The 16490-nt window shown below is 33.7% G+C and overlaps 1 pseudogene; it reads right to left on the reverse strand.

The window, feature by feature from the left end:
- Positions 1-280: 280 nt before the first annotated feature.
- LOC148872174 (wall-associated receptor kinase 5 pseudogene) lies at positions 281-9495 on the reverse strand (annotated as a pseudogene).
- Positions 9496-16490: the final 6995 nt, after the last annotated feature.

The following is a 16490-nucleotide window of genomic DNA, read 5'->3' on the forward strand; positions in this document are numbered from 1 at the left end:
AGAAGTTAATATACACAAAATTAAGATGCCATGCAACAATGTTCTTGTAACAGTATTCTTACTAATACTTTGCACCTATGCTCTTACTTTCTAACTTATGAATTTAGATGTTTCTAATGACACAAAAATCTATATAGAATAGAGTAAATCTCTTAAGAAAAAGAAAATTCATGTAGTATCAAATGACAAAGTAAGAATTTCACATCTAAATTATTACAAATCATATATATAATTAACAAGAAAAAACCACACAATAATCCAAAGACTTCTTTTTATATAGTCATCGCCCACAGTCTAATGATATTACAACTTGATTTCCCAAACTATCATAATTAGTAGTGTTGAAGTTTTGAGAATTTGGTGGATCCCCAAGCAAGCATTCTACTTCTTCATGAGGTTCATCCCATAGATGTTTGCTAGACCTACGCAATCCCTCCAGTTCCATCGCTACTTCCTTCATTGTGGGTCTTTCTTCTCCCTTCACGCTTAGACACCTCTCTACAAGTTTAGCGACTTCACGGAGTTGATCCTCATTAGCTTCATAGAGCACTCTATCCTCCAAAATATCCAAAATATTTTCTTCTTTCATGGAACTAATAAAGTGGAGAGCTAAGCTTTTCTCTTTTTCAGGTCTATCAAATTCAAGTGCTTTTCTACCAGTTAATAGTTCTGCAAGAACTATGCCAAAACTATAAACATCACTCTTTTCTGTCAATCGACTTGTGTGAAAATATTCTGGGTCCAAATACCCCATTGTGCCCTGTACTAATGTGGTAAATTGAGTTTGGTCTAATGGAACTAATCTTGAAGCTCCAAAATCTGACACCTTTGCTGTATAATTATCATCCAAAAGAATATTGGTAGATTTAATATCTCTGTGAAAGATTGGGGGAGAGGCTGCAAAATGCATATATGCAAGTGCTGATGCAGTTTCTGCAGCTATCCTTAGACGGTTGTCCCATGAAAGTGAAGATCTGTGTCCTTCATCATGAATATGATGGAACAAAGTCCCACTAGTAATGAATTCATATACTAACAATGGAACTTCAGACTCTAAGCAACAACCTAAAAACTTCACTACATTTATATGGTTAATTTGGGAAAGAATAACCACCTCATTGATGAATTGTTCAACTTGGCTTTCATCAATTATTTTGGACTTCTTAATGGCAACTATCTTATTATTAGGCAAAATTCCTTTATATACTGTACCATAGCCACCACAACCTAGGATTAGATTCTCATCATAATTATTAGTTGCCCTTTTGAGCTCTTCTTCTGTAAATATCTTTGCAATGTCCACACTTACATCATATGATGAAAGTTGTTGTCTGAGTAGGAGCCCTCCATTTTGTTGAAAGCATTTTTCCTTGCGTATGTTCATCCTTCTAATTTTTATTCTCCAATATAGCAAAGAGCTAACAGATAGTACAAATAAGATGCCAATGGCAATACCTGCATGGAGATGAGGGTTTTAGAAAATGGGTGGACATAAAAAAGAGGGTGTAAGATCAATTTGACCGTGTTAGCCAAAAAAAAAATAAAAAAAAAAGACAAATTTGACTGCAATTGTTGATTTCCATTGATCTTATTATACTTCTCATATCTTTCATTAGAGGTGCATGGTGGTATCCATTAATCTAGGTTCTATAGGTGAGATCCAAAATCAATTTGTTTTTAATTGGATTCAACATAGATCTATGCTATTTATCACATATAATATTAGTCCATTTGATTTAAATCCATCAGCTTTTTTATACTTAAAATTTCTATTATTCTATCTATTAGTAAAATTGGTTTGACAGTACTTATGTCTTTACAGGAGAGTCAACATTGGTTCATGTTTTATAAACTTTATTTTTCAATACATCGTTTAGGTAAAAATAAAGTTTGTAAAACATAAAATAGAGTTTAAGATCAAAGAAGCCACAAAAAGCCACTGAAAAAATAGACCAACTCGATCGATATTCATTCTTAATGATATAGCAAAGCAGGAACCGGCCCCAACCCAACCAAAAGGATAGACCACCAAACTCCAAAAAGGACGCCATTACCTCTCTACCCATATATCAACTACTTCTAAAGATCTTCATCTAAGGAAATATGGTTGAATTGTTTACTTGTCACATAGACAGAAAAAGGTTTTGCTTTTGGGTCATTTTTTTAAATATGAGTTTTATATTATTAAAAATATTGGATATAGATCTAATTAGAAGAGTTTATTTATTAGAAAAAATACCTTAATTCAAAAGAGAAAGAACGAGATTTAATATCTCATATGACAAGCTTGAAATGACACTGCTTTTAAAAATATTAAAAGAAATGCCCATTGGGTTCTTAGAAAAATTAATGGAATGATGAATATATAGAATCCTAATATTAATTCCAACAGTGATATAGTTATGTATAACATGTTAAATCTTCCATCTTTGTCTTATCATAGTGTTTTTATATTACTCGAGAATGACCCCATACTAAGTAAGGGGTAACTAAATGTGTGTATAATTTAGTTTGAAGTTTACTACTTAGTTAACAAAAATTAAATTAAAAAAACTAATATGGGTCTTGTATCTTTGCAATTGACAATCTATTTTGACCTATTTTATTTCAAAACCATTATTAATTAATGTTTTTTTAATTTGATTTAAGATATTAAATGTGATCTTATTCGTAAACAATAACCCACTTTATTTGGTATTTAATATTTATCTAATAAATCTATTTTGAGTTATTTATTTTTAAAAGTAAAATTAGGTTGCTTCCTAAAAGTTAATCCAAGTTTGTAACTAATAAAGTATTTTCTTTTTGAAAAAAATCATTTAAAAAAACGTGGGTTTATGATAATCTTTTAATGTGTCCCACCATTTGTACTTAATAGACTATGGATAAACATGTGTTAAGCTAATAAATAATTGTCTATTGGGAATGCTTAGGATTGAAACTATCCACTTTTTAAATCCTATTTTTCAACTAATAGGATGCTATGTGTCTGAATGAAGATAGTGGGGTGTGGGCTTTAGCAGCAACTTCTAAGAAAATGTCATTTGTCTAGTTTTCTAGAAAAATGAGAAGGCTACATGTCTAAATGGTGAGGAGTTGTAGCTTCATAGTGGGCGGTGGGCTTTAGCAAGAATTTCTTAGAAATTGCCACGTGTTTAGCTTTCTAAAAAATGAGAAGGCCACTTGTTTGAATGGTGGGTGGCTGTAACCTGAAGAACTTGCTTTAATATATATATATATATATATATATATATATATATATATATATATTAAAATTGGTCATGCCATGTTAGCAGCCTTCTCCTATACTGCCATGTTAGAAATTTATCATGTGGTTGATACTCAATATATCTTTTTGATCATTTCTATCATCAAATTGAATATTGGGTTGATGGGAAAGTGTTTTCAAAATTGGATCAAACCAGATGGTTAGACCGGAAAAATTGGGAATCAGACACCATTTCACCTAAAAACCGCTTTTTGTCCAAAAAACCATTTATTTGGTTAGCAAACCATTGACTTGGGCGGTCAAACCATCAACCTGGATAATAGTTTTCTGCCTTTTTTATTTTTTATTTTTTTACTTTTTTTTTTTTGTTAAAGCAGGTCATCAGTTCAGACCGAACAGTCAAATTGTTCAACCCCAGAACGGTTCCCTATCCGATCCAATTTTAAAAACCTTGGATGGGGAGTGGGTGCCTTACCTTGAGCTTGGCTTGGTGTGCAGCATGGCCTGGCCCAAGGCTCGGCCCATGGACCAGCCCGACCCATGGTACGACATGGGCCCGTGTGGGCTCGAGCTGTAGGCCGTGCTGAACCGACACCTAAATTATCCTAGAGGGAGGCATGGCCCGGAATGTCTCGTGGGCCAACACAGGACGACTCGCACTTTGTGTGGGCCACATGCAGGTCATGTCGTGTCGACCCAGGACGACCCAATTTACACCTCTACTTGAACTCGCCCAATTTTAGGGATGGAGTAGGGAAATTTGAGGATTCCCCATCCTTGACGAGGAGTGGGGTGCCTTGCCCCTAAACTCGCCCAACATTGAGGAGTGATTACCTTGCCCTGAACCCGCGTGACACTAGGGATGGGGTAGGGATAGGGTAGAGTGTCTTGACTATAGGGCAGGGAAAGGGATGGGATGCCCTGCCCTGAACCCACCCTACTGTCATTCCTATATAATTTTAAATTATTAGTGGAATTAATAAAATTGTTAGCTTTTATAATTATTGTTATTTATTTAAAATTAATCAAATTTTCATTTAAAAATTATTAAAATTACTATAATTTATTAATAAAAATAAATTTATTAAAAAATATTTGTTCATATTCAATTAACAATAATTAATTTTGTAAATAAAAATTAAATGAAAAATAAAATTATTAAATCTTTCAGATATGCACGGGTCCCTACTAGTATAGGTATTTATACCAATATTAAAAAGAGGAAAGAGGGGAGGAGAAGGGCCCTCTTCCACAAAGCGTAGATAGACTTCCTCCTCTCATTGCTCACACGTGGTTAATTGGTTTTAAATCAAGTTATCAAAATATAAGAAGTCAAAATAAAAACCTTTCTAAGTCTTAATTGCTTGATTATTTCTAATTAGATTGATATATGGAGTCCATCAAATTTTTCAGTTTTGTAATACTTTATTATTATTATTGTTGTTGTTTTATTATCTTAACATTACTTTATAATTATATAATTATGAATATATTATTATATTTTTATATTTTTTTTAATATTGTGTTGTTATTGTTTTATTATTTCTTTAATAAAATTTTATTAATAGGTTAGTAATAGCTTTCTATTTTATTATTACTTTATTTATATTTTGTTACTATTATCATCATATTATTATTATCATGTTATTACTATTTTAATAACATTTCATTAATGTTAAGGCTTCAGGTTTTATTTGTCAAGAGTTTATTTTTTGATAAACTTTAGAATGGGATCCCATTCCCCACTAGGATTGGCCATTCACTCTTTTGGCGGAATACCATTTCATCAAGAATGGGAATTAGAATCTCATTCTAACTAAATAAACAGTTGTTATCAAAATAGACCATTTCAATTCTGCTTCCAAGCACCTATTCTACATAACCAAATGGACCCTAATTTTGAATTCAAAAGAACCACCCATGAATTCCCACAAGATGGCTAGACAACGAGTGGAAATCAGTGCTACCTATCCATCCATGCCTTCTTGTAAATAGCAACGAGGTGGGGCAGAGTCAAGTTTTATATATGCTATTTATTTATTTATAAATATGTTATTTTTATTGCATTTTGTAATTTTTTATTTTTATAAAAAAACATGTATATATATGATGAAAATAGTTGAAAAATACTTATACTTTTTGTTTTTATTTATTTAAACTATTATAATTAATTTTATTTTAATAATTTATTGTTTTTTAAAATTAAATTGGATCGGATCAGATTTGAATATCTGACATCCTTAATGGATTTGAATTTGAATCAATATCTCTGAGATCCGGTTGGATCTTCGAATTGGATTGGATTCGGATATACCCTAATTTGAATCAGATCCAATGCATTTGCATTCTTATATTTTGTGATGGACTTGAACTTGTCCTTGACCAAGTTGATTTACTTTTCTTAATTTTTCAATTCTTCTAAAATTTTTAATATCTTTATGCTTTAATTTTAAAGGGTATATCAACCATTAGGATGAGCTAATTGGATTATGACGTCCCTATCTAGTCCTTGGTCAAAATAGTTGCAAATTTCCCCAACTCACGTGGCCCCATGGGGGTTCGGATGTCCTACATTGGGAATATCTTTCACGTATTCTCTACATGAGAGATGTTCCAATGTAAAGTTGTGTCTCAAGGGTAGGATTCTCCTTTTTTTTTAATTAATTAATTTATTTTTTAATTCAATGTCTTTTTTGAAACAACCAAAGGAATGTTCTCCTTCCCATAAAAAAAAATTATCTAAAATCTCTCTCTCTCTCCACACACACACACATTCCCAAAGTCTGGATTTCCTGCCCACATCTACCCCCATGTAGAACATTTTCATCCTCCTACGTAGTATTATGCAAGGGGTGAGGTTCCCAATTCATGGGGGTAGTAAGTTGTAGATAGATGTGGGCAGAGTTCTCATGGACAAGAGATCCGGAGTCATTCCTAATAACCTAAACAATCTCCTTTCCTAAAATTTCTCATAAACTATCTCCCCCACTTTCTCCTAAATTAACTCAAATTCCTATTTATCTCCTAAATTATCTCTAATTTAGTAGAGAGTTTCTCTCCTAAATTATACCTATCTTCTCCCCCACTTTTTATCCATATGTATCTAAAAAAAGCTTGAATTAAAAAATTTAAGAATTATTTAAATATTCTAGTAAAATTATATACTGACTTTAAAATATTTATTAAAAGCAGAAAAATAATTATAATATATTTAATAATATTCATATTATTAATAATTTTATATTTTTATATAATTCATCACGAAATTATGTACTAACAATAGTTTAATAACTAAATATCTTAAATAATAAAATATTAAAAATAGCTAAATAATTATATAACAGAGTATATAACCCGACTCTATTACAGAGGTTCTTGGTCTGAACACTGAGTCCTGATTATAAATAGGGTCGAATTTGGGCCTTCATTTTAAGCTTTGATTATAATAGTTTCATGAGTCAAATAAATCCCAAAGGAAATGTTATTCAGAATTTAGGCTCCATACATTCCTTCCAAGGAAGATAATACTGTAGAAGACATAATGAACTAAAGGTGTGACAGATAAAAGCCAAAAGATTTCTAAAGGTTATGTCTTGTTGTAATATTAAGTAGTGATAAAGAGGAGGGGTTTGATGATAAATGGCAGTCAATTCATTGATTTTTATCATTTCTTCCTATAACTGTGAATGGGTCAGGTCTGGCCTAGAATAGGGTGAAACCAGTTCAGAACCAAACTCTATTAGTTCTGTAAAATCAGACACAACCAAATGAATTATTAATCTCAATAATTGTGTCCATGTGGCTCGATTAGACCCCCTATAATTTTTTAGATTTAATATTTATCGCATTGTCTCTCATTTCTCGTAGATAGAGTTTATAAGACTATGGCTAGGTGAAGGAAACATGTAGGGTGTATGAATTGTACCACTGTACAATTAATAATAGGAGATTAACAAATGAAACTAAAGGTATTCTAGTGTGGCACTATGTCCAGGTATTGGATTCTTGATGATTTCCTCTTTTCTCTCTCTATCTCTCCCCTTCTCTTCATCTCCTTTTTCCTTTTCCCTCCTTTTGCTTCTCTTTTCTTTACAACCTACAATCCACAACCATCACTTAACTTCATTTTTATTGATACCCTCAAACACCGGTCCCCTATTTTAATCCACCTCCTCCTCTCTATTAGCTTATCCATCCGCTAGCTTATTTTAATCTAAATTTATCCGCCTTTTATTCTCCTGTTACACCATGGATCAATCATTCACAACCAACCACTTAGATTCAGCTTGAGCATGTTAGGTCCTGTTTGGTTTGCAGGAATAGGAATTTGAATGGGCTATTCCAATTCACAACCAACCACTTTGGATTCCTCCACCTTCCACACTACTGTTAGTAGAGAAGGCCAATCAAAAAACCAACCCATGATCGACCCATCCGTCAGACATAGTGGGATCTTACTGTAAAATTATTCAAAATTGTTATTGGCTATGGAAGCTGAAAGTGAAAGCTTGAAATTGGTAATGAATATGCAATACATTCTCCCTCTCAACTACTGATAAATGATAGGAGCTTCATAAGCTGAAGCTTCTTCACATTATATAATACTGCTATCAAAGCTTTAGATCTGAGAGCAGAGACTATGGTGGAGGCTGTTGTCAGATTTTGTCTCAATAAGGTTGATTCTCTCCTCAGAGAATAAGTGAAACAACTCAAAGGAGTGAAAGAAGATATTAGAGAACTCAGGAATGAATTAGACAGTATACGTGCCTTTCTAAAGGAAGCCGATTCAAGGTAAGAGAGTGACAAAGGTGTGAAGGCCTGGATGGAACAAGTGCGTGACGTAGCTTTTGAACACATAATGGAATTGACAACCGAATTTGGAGAACTGGTGCATCCGCTATTCCCGAGTTGAAAGACAATATTTGTTAACTATGTGAAGATTTTAAATCAAGTATTAAGCTATTACCTATGGAGACTTGAATCACCCGAAGTTTTGTCTGTGAAGGTGGTGGAGGAGGAATAGGGATGCAACCAGTCCCATTTCGTCTTCCGTCGCCCTCTGTACCAGATGGGCAAGAGCAATTGTAACTCCCAGCCGTATTTTTGCAAATCAGAGATGGTAAGCAGTCATTCATGGTTGAATCCGAACATTCATTGATATCTGAAACCCGTTTATTACAAAAATCTTGTGTTGGATTCAACAATAACAATCAAAATTGTAGAAATAGTCATGGTAAAGAGGTAGTTGAGTTGACTTCAATATATTACATACCTTGACATCCGTCTTGAAGATAAGGGTTGCCTTGGTAGCCTTCCAAACATTCGCAGAGATATCCAAGACCGTTGTGAGAGTCATGACATCTGCTGTTCTTGCCACACGCGTAAGTGGTGGTGTTTCTCATTGTAATGTTTTTGCACGAATCGTTCTCTATTGCCCAGTCTAATATTGTTGGAACCATGCCTCTGTTTTTTGTGTAGAAACCAAAGTCAGAGAGGTGGTCTGTGGAAAAGTTGTACCACTTGTAGTCGGCCACGAAAGAGTATGCGCAGGGACTGAAATTTTTATAAAACTGGTATTCGCCATTCAGAATCCCATAAAAATACTTTAGCCCCTTAGTGTTGTTGGTCTGGCAGTGACCCATCCCTGGATAAGTCCCATTGAGCGTCTCGTTTTTATCTTTACATTGACTGTAGCATCCGTATCGAAACCGTAAGTATTGATACGGCACGGTAGTGTTGTTGGCATTTGAGGAAGCAACGTCGGCTAGAATTCCACAACCGATGCCCGTTAATATGTTGCCGGTATCGGAAAGAGCAAAGGGCGTATCCCTCATATCCATATAGATCAAAGACGTGTTAAGGGCCTTATGGCTAACACGAAACGAATCGTCGTAACAACGATAATTCATGAAGGAATAGACCCGCAACTGGCCTTGTAATGATATTTCTTCAACTTCCACTACTTTATCAGTTGAGTAATACCGTTCAACTCCTTCTGTGTCTTCAAAAATGCCAGCATTTGGCAAAACCAATTTGGGAGGGGTGAAGGTGTGGTTGCAGAGTAGTTGAAAACCTTCTCTATAACAGCTTGGATCCGTCCCCAATCCGAATGGGTAGGGAACGGGGATGTTGCCACATTTGTCTGGGCAGTCGGGCTTTGGCATGATTGGTGATGAGGTCGCAGTTGCCATGAAGAGACTCAAGAATAACAGCAAGAACAGGAGTAGGAGCTGATGAAACAGCAGCATAACCCCAGCTACAGCCATTATGGTTAAGTTTCTATACTTCACCGAGGGATGTACCTTTGCCCCTCCTTCACTCGTTTATTCGTATTTGTAGCTTCTCTTTTTTTCCTTGTTTGGAGTGACGTTAAAAAAAAAAAAAAGGAAAAAGTTTGCATGACTTTGTTGTCTATTATTTATAAAAGTACCAGCGGGACCATGGGACCCATTGGATTTATTAAAGCTTAAATACATACAAAATAATGCAAAATATAAAGTTTTCACTCTGCATATTTGCATTTGTATTCCTTCCAAACTCAGCCTAAGTGAAAGTTAAAGTTAATTAATAGAACCATGTAAGAATAGATAATTGTTTTATATTTTTTATTTTTTAAATAATTAATAATTATTGATATACTACTTTTAGTAATTTTTTTTTACCATACAAGAATAACAATTAGTTTCAGCTATAATTGTTTATCAAACTAATGAAACCGTTTACAATATAATGTGAAAATATTAAATTATTATTAGTTTCAATATTATGTTATAATTATTTTCCTACTTTTGAGATTTTTTAATTTTATTACATAATTTCTTTATTTCAACTATTCAAAATCTAGTTATGTTAAATGTTTTGTTATTTAAAATATTTAGTTATTTAAATACTTAAATAATAGAAACTATTTAAAATTTAAAATATTAATTATTTATTGAATTTAATTATCCATAAAATCATAATTTATACTATTATTACATAATTTCATATTAATTTTGTAATATATTAAATTATTATTAATTTCAATATTATGTTATAACTATTTTTCTACTTTGAAGAATTTTTTTTAAATTTATTACGTAATTCTGTTATTTTAACTATTTAAAATCTAGTTATGATAAATATTTAAAGCTATTACATATTATTAAATATTTGAAAAACATTTAAATTGATAACCTAGAAAAATATAATTCAAATTGTTAGTACATAATTTCGTGATATATTTTGTAAAAATATAAAATTAATTTTTGTGTTTTTAATAAATATTTTAATTTTATTCTATAATTTTGTTAGAATATTTAAATAATTCTAATATTTTTTAATCCAAACTTTATTTAGATAGATATAAATAAAAAGTAGGGGAGAGAATAATTAGGAATTAGTGATAATTTTGAAGAATGTGGGGGAGGTAGTTTAGGACAAATTTTAAGAGAAAAGATTATTTAGGTTTTTGGAAAGTGCATTTCATTGGTTGTTTAATCTAATCAAGATAAGGAATGATTACTGTTTTATATTTTTAAAATAAAAGAAAATAAAAGAATATAAAAAATGATAAAAATAGATAAATAACTTTTCTCAAAGGAGAGATATACTGACATGGATGGACCAGTTTTAATATATATATATATATATATATATATATATATATATATATAGATAGATAGATAGATAGATAGATATTCACTATGTTTAAAAAAAACAAAAGAGCAAAAATCAGTATTTAGTATTTACACTCTCGAAGGGATGGTAAAGGATAGGGTTTAAACCAACCAAATAGAATCAAATATGCCTGACCCAAACCAAAATCTGAATGGACGAAAATAGAAATGAGAAGCTAAACCCAATCTGGTTGTCTCAGAATTAGTAAATTTATACCAATTAAGAATATATGTGCAAATACTTCGACCCTACAATTTCATTGTATCAAATTTGCTTCAACCCATAACCACCCACCGGGACCTAATGGGATTGGATTAATGTGAAACTAGTCACAATCTATTTGATGCGTGAGCCTTGTTAAGCAAAATTAAAGTTAGAAAAACCTTATGACATTTCTAAATGAGCCAAGTAAATTCAATCCAACTTAAGTATTATATTTGTGAGATATGTTTAGTTGTTCTAACCACTTTGAAACAAAAACCCTAGTGAGAGTGTTTAATCTTGTATAAGATGCCAATGAGTCAAGTTAAATAGTAAATTGGACTTGATTCACCCCTGCATTGTCAGGTTAGGGTTAGGCCTAATAGGGTGTAGGTTCATATTAGAGTTTTGATTATTTAATCCAAATTCGGTGCACATTTAGTTAACTTGGCCCATCAATCATAATGTCCTTATCCATATAAAGGGTATTCTTGTAATTTGGTTTAACTTCTATGCCCTAACCTTAATGTTTGTTTTTAACCCAAACCGGGTGTAGGGTGGGTTAGGTTTTGATTATTTAACCCAAACCGCATTAAATTTTGGGTAAACCAGCCCATCGGGTCATAATACCCCTACACATATAAAGGATATTCTTGTAATTTGATCTAACTACTTCTAACCCCTAACCTTAAGGTATATGATTTTTTTCACTATTTGTTTTTGTTTCTTTCTTTTACTTAGAGAAGTGATACCTTGGAATTTGTTTGATGAAGGTATTTCCGAAGATAAAGGTATTTTTCCAAGTAATTGAATCCCTTAGAATCAGCACTATTAATCTCCTTCAACCTCTTCACACGGCGAATTAGTGGTGGAAATTTGGTTTCTCCTCGGTACAATCTCTTCTCTCATTCTTTCTTTCTTTCTCTCTCTCACTCTCTCTTTCTCTTCTTCCCTTCTTCCCTTTCTTCACCTTCCCAGTACCTCCTCTATTTTTCCTGATCACCGGTGCAACTCTTAAAGCGGCGATCTACTCTCTCCTCCATCCCTTTCTCTTCTCCTTTCTTTCTTTCTCTTCTCTATTTTCCTCTTCCTCTCATCCTCTCTTTCTCACTCGTCTAAACTAATGAGGGGTGATTTGGCTCGACCTACCCATAAGCGGACATGTGGATGCTATCTTCTAATTGGATATCTACTTGGCACTTTGTGCCACCTCAGTAGGCCAGGTCACCTCGGGCACCTCGGCCAAGACTGAGGACCGAGCAGCTCGTGGTAACCCGACTTTCCGAGGTGACACGTAACCTACTTCTAGAAGCTACCTAACTATCACCGAACTTCATGGGATCACGTCGCGTGTCTTTGGGCCTTATCCACATACCTCCCGGATCAGATGGACTCGATAAGCCTCATCGGCTAGCATGATGTCCACCTCCTAGTGTGAAACGGACTCTTAACAGAGTGGGCCAAAGATCTTGGAGGTGTTTGAGCCACCCTGGGTTCTCTGAGCTATCCTGTCTTGTAGTTCGATCGGTTAATTAAACGACTAGTGTTGAAGCTGCCATCTAGCTAGGTGCAACCAGATCGTGGACCATCAATTGGTGTCGTCTGTTGGAACGCGACGAAAATCTAAGTCTCCATTTTAATCGCTTTCCTTGCATATTTTTCTAATGGCCTCTTCAAGCAACACTGAAAAAAGCATCTAGATGAACATCACTGGGGGGTAGGACCCACCTGAATTTAACCTGGAGACCCCTCAGTGACTATTGGCTAGTTCACCATCCCCCTCCCCATTCTAGGGGTATCAACGGTTCAGAGCCAGACGTTTGCTACCCAGTCAGTTAATGCACCCTTGCCTCATGTGAGCGCTGCCATCCCAGTTGTAGAACCATCCGTGGTTCCTCTTGGGGTCGGAGCACAACAGTTCCATGAGCTCATGCTCCGGGTCATGCAACTTCAGATGTAGTAGATCCACTAGTTCCAGAAGTACCAACAATACTACTACTACTACTACCGGGAGTTCCCTCCACTTCATCAAAACAATCCATACTAGAATTAGACTCAAAACCAGTAGAGCTTCTGCCAGTCTCCCCCTGGGGTGCAGGGCCTTCTCGGGTCCCAACTCCTCCTCGTGGCCAGACCATACCTCGGGACCCAACAGTAGGTCTATGCACACCACCACCTCAGCAAGAGGTAGATTAGAGAAATCAGCCCCAACGCAACCGGCAAAGCAAGACCGATCAGTAGTAGCTAGCGGTCGCATCACAAGAACTAGGAACCTTAGGTCAGTAACCAATAGCGGGTAAGAGGCAAGGACCCAGTTCAGGACCCCTCTATCCCCCATAACAACTAGGATCCAGTCCGTGTTCACGAGAACATCAGTAATAGAGACTCACTCCCTCCTTCATTCATCATCAGTTCAAGCATGGTTTCCAAAACTGGACCGGACCATATGGTCGGACTGGAAAATTGGTAACCGTTCAACCCTCGGGCCTAGTTATACTGTAAATCGTTATTTATTAAATAACCATTGAAAAGGTCAAAAAATCATTGATCCGAGCGGTCAAACCACTAAAGCATTTGACTAGACAGCAGTTTGTAGGTAGCGTAATTCATTTTCGTTCGATTTAAAAAAACAAAAAAAAAATGCCATTCATGTCCCTCGATTCCAGCCATACGAGTTAGGGTTAGAATGAAAGTTCATTTTCGTTCTAACCCTTCCAAGTTCCAGCCTTCCTTCCGCTCACACCTCATACTCCGACAGCGCGACCGTCATTTATTAATTGATGACGCATAGATTCACGCATAGATCAATACTAATTACTTGTAGTTTGTGTTGCTACAATTCATTTTTCTCTATTTATACTACAAATACAAATGTAAATTAAGAGCAATTAGGGGTGTAATCAAGTCAAGTCAAGCCGAGTATTAGGTTGTTCGCTTGAGTTCAAATTTGAGCTCAACTCAAAAGTACAGTTCGAAACTCAACTCGAGTTTTATGTATTTAGCTTGAATTTGATTTGAGTTGATACTCACGGACTACTTGAGATTAACTCGGCTTGAGATGATTATAAATAATTTAATATTAAAAATTATAAATAAATCAATATTAATGAAATTAAAAATATTAAAAATAAAAATATGTTAAACAATTATAGATAAATTAATATTAAAAAAATATAAATAAAAATATATTATAAAAATCATTTATAAATGTATTTATTTATATTATTTTAATGTGTATTTGTATTTATAAAACAGTATTTTATTATGAGCTCCATTATTCTCGCGAGCCACTTGAGTCTGGTATTGCCATTGCCAAACTCAAACTTGAATTGACCAACTACTCAACTCAAACTGAATTACTGTAAGCTGACTTTGAGAAATTAGCAATCCAAACACAAATAGCTCTCTTTCAAAATAAAAATTAAAATAAAATAAATATTTTATGAAAAAAACTAAAAACAAATGAAAGCTCTGCTCTCGCTTCTATTGACCGCGTCAACGCCATACTCCTTGGGGCACTGTATCGTATATGATCGAGATCGAATTAAATGAAATAATTATAAAAATTCATCGACAATTAATTTTTATTTGACATTATTTAATCTCATAACATGTGCAGGAAAAATGATCACTGATTGGACCCATGTGCTATACATATTGAATGGGTTTAAATTCAGATATGAGCTTAATTCTATTTTATGGTTCTGTCATCAGTGTAGAGATAAGCTTTTAAAAGGGTTAAAACGAGGAATAAATTGGCAATTTGGCAAGTCCATCAGCTATGAAGAAATCCATACAACAATGGTGAAGTTTGTCCCTACGTACATGTTGAATCCTATTTATATTCATTATTATTGTTATTCTATATATGAAAGAAGATTTATTTTAACCCATGTGGTTGTTTTTGATTTCTGTGTAGGGTCATATGAAATTATATTATTAAGTCAACTAATAAGCCCATTTTTCTTGGGTTGGGGTACATGCATGAGTATGTGATAAACTTTTCTCGAATAATTCCTTTATATAGCTGTTGAGCTAACTTGTTAAATGGTTGACCTATAGGGTAAAACGAGACGTCCCACAGTGTCTATAGAATAGTTAATAAAAGATACATATGAGCTCAGATTACTATCTATGGTAAGGGGTTGTCATGAATCAAGTTTTTTACGAGTTATTCGAATTTGGTTTATGAAAAGTTTGGTTTAAATTGGTTTTAATTGAGCTTCGAGCCTAGTTCAAGCCTAATAAAGTTCAATTCATGAGGTTTGTAAATCGAGATTGAATAGTTATATACATATAATAATAATAATAATAATAATAAAATTATAGAAAATAATATATATAAAATAAAAAATATTATATTATTTTTATATATAATAATAGCTAATTATTTAATTCCTAATTTTTAAATATCAAATAATTTTTTTTTATTTTTATAAAACATTTTTCTCAAGTCGAACTTGAGCTGAACCAAGCTCGAGCTTCTGAGCTTTTGGCTCGACCTCAAAGTTCTAGTTCGAACCGATATCAACTCAAACTCAAACCTCATGCTGCCTTGGCAAGTCGAGCTCGAATATCTAACTATTCAGCTTGACTCTGTTCAAACCCACCCCTATCCATGGCCATGAAAGGCAGAGAAATAAGGAGAGACCAATAGGAGAAAAGGGGGAAGAAAGCGAGAGGGGGGGGGAAGGGGGGAGGGACGGTGGGGCCCAAATTTCAGGAAAAAGTTTTATAATTAGGAATTAATTAGGACCTGTTAGAAGTTAATATAATATTATATTAATCTATTGCTGGGATAGATGGGTCTCTAAGCGAACTTGGTCCTAGTTAAATTAAAGTATTAGTTTTTGAGTTATGTCTAATGCTCAGAAAGTGGTTTTAGTAGGCTTCCCGTTCCAAGGTCACCATAACTTGATACTTATTGAAAAAAGGAAGAGATAGATGGGAAATGCAAACATTACATTACAGAAATATACAATTTCAAACCCCAAACATAAACAACTTGTAGCATAAATTGGTTTTAATTTTAGTTTCGTTATTTTAAAAACAAATTTATTAATAAAATTATTTTTTATATTTTTATTGATTTTATTAGTTAAATAAAATTTTATTCATTTTACTAATTTTATTAAACTTCTATGCCCTAACCTTAATGTTTGTTTTTAACCCAACCGGGTACAGGGTGGGTTAGGTTTTGATTATTTAACCCAAACCGCATTAAGTTTTGGGTAAACCAGCCCATCGGGTCATAATACCCTTAGACATATAAAGGATATTCTTGTAATTTGATCTAATTACTTCTAACCCCTAACCTTAAGGTATATGATTTATTTCACTATTTTTTTTTGTTTCTTTATTTTACTTAGAGAAGTGATACCTTGGAACTCATCTGATGAAG

Source organism: Nelumbo lutea, chromosome 2 (assembly GCF_056320005.1).
Source record: "Nelumbo lutea isolate HS-2025 chromosome 2, American lotus-T2T, whole genome shotgun sequence".
Taxonomy (NCBI): domain Eukaryota; kingdom Viridiplantae; phylum Streptophyta; class Magnoliopsida; order Proteales; family Nelumbonaceae; genus Nelumbo; species Nelumbo lutea.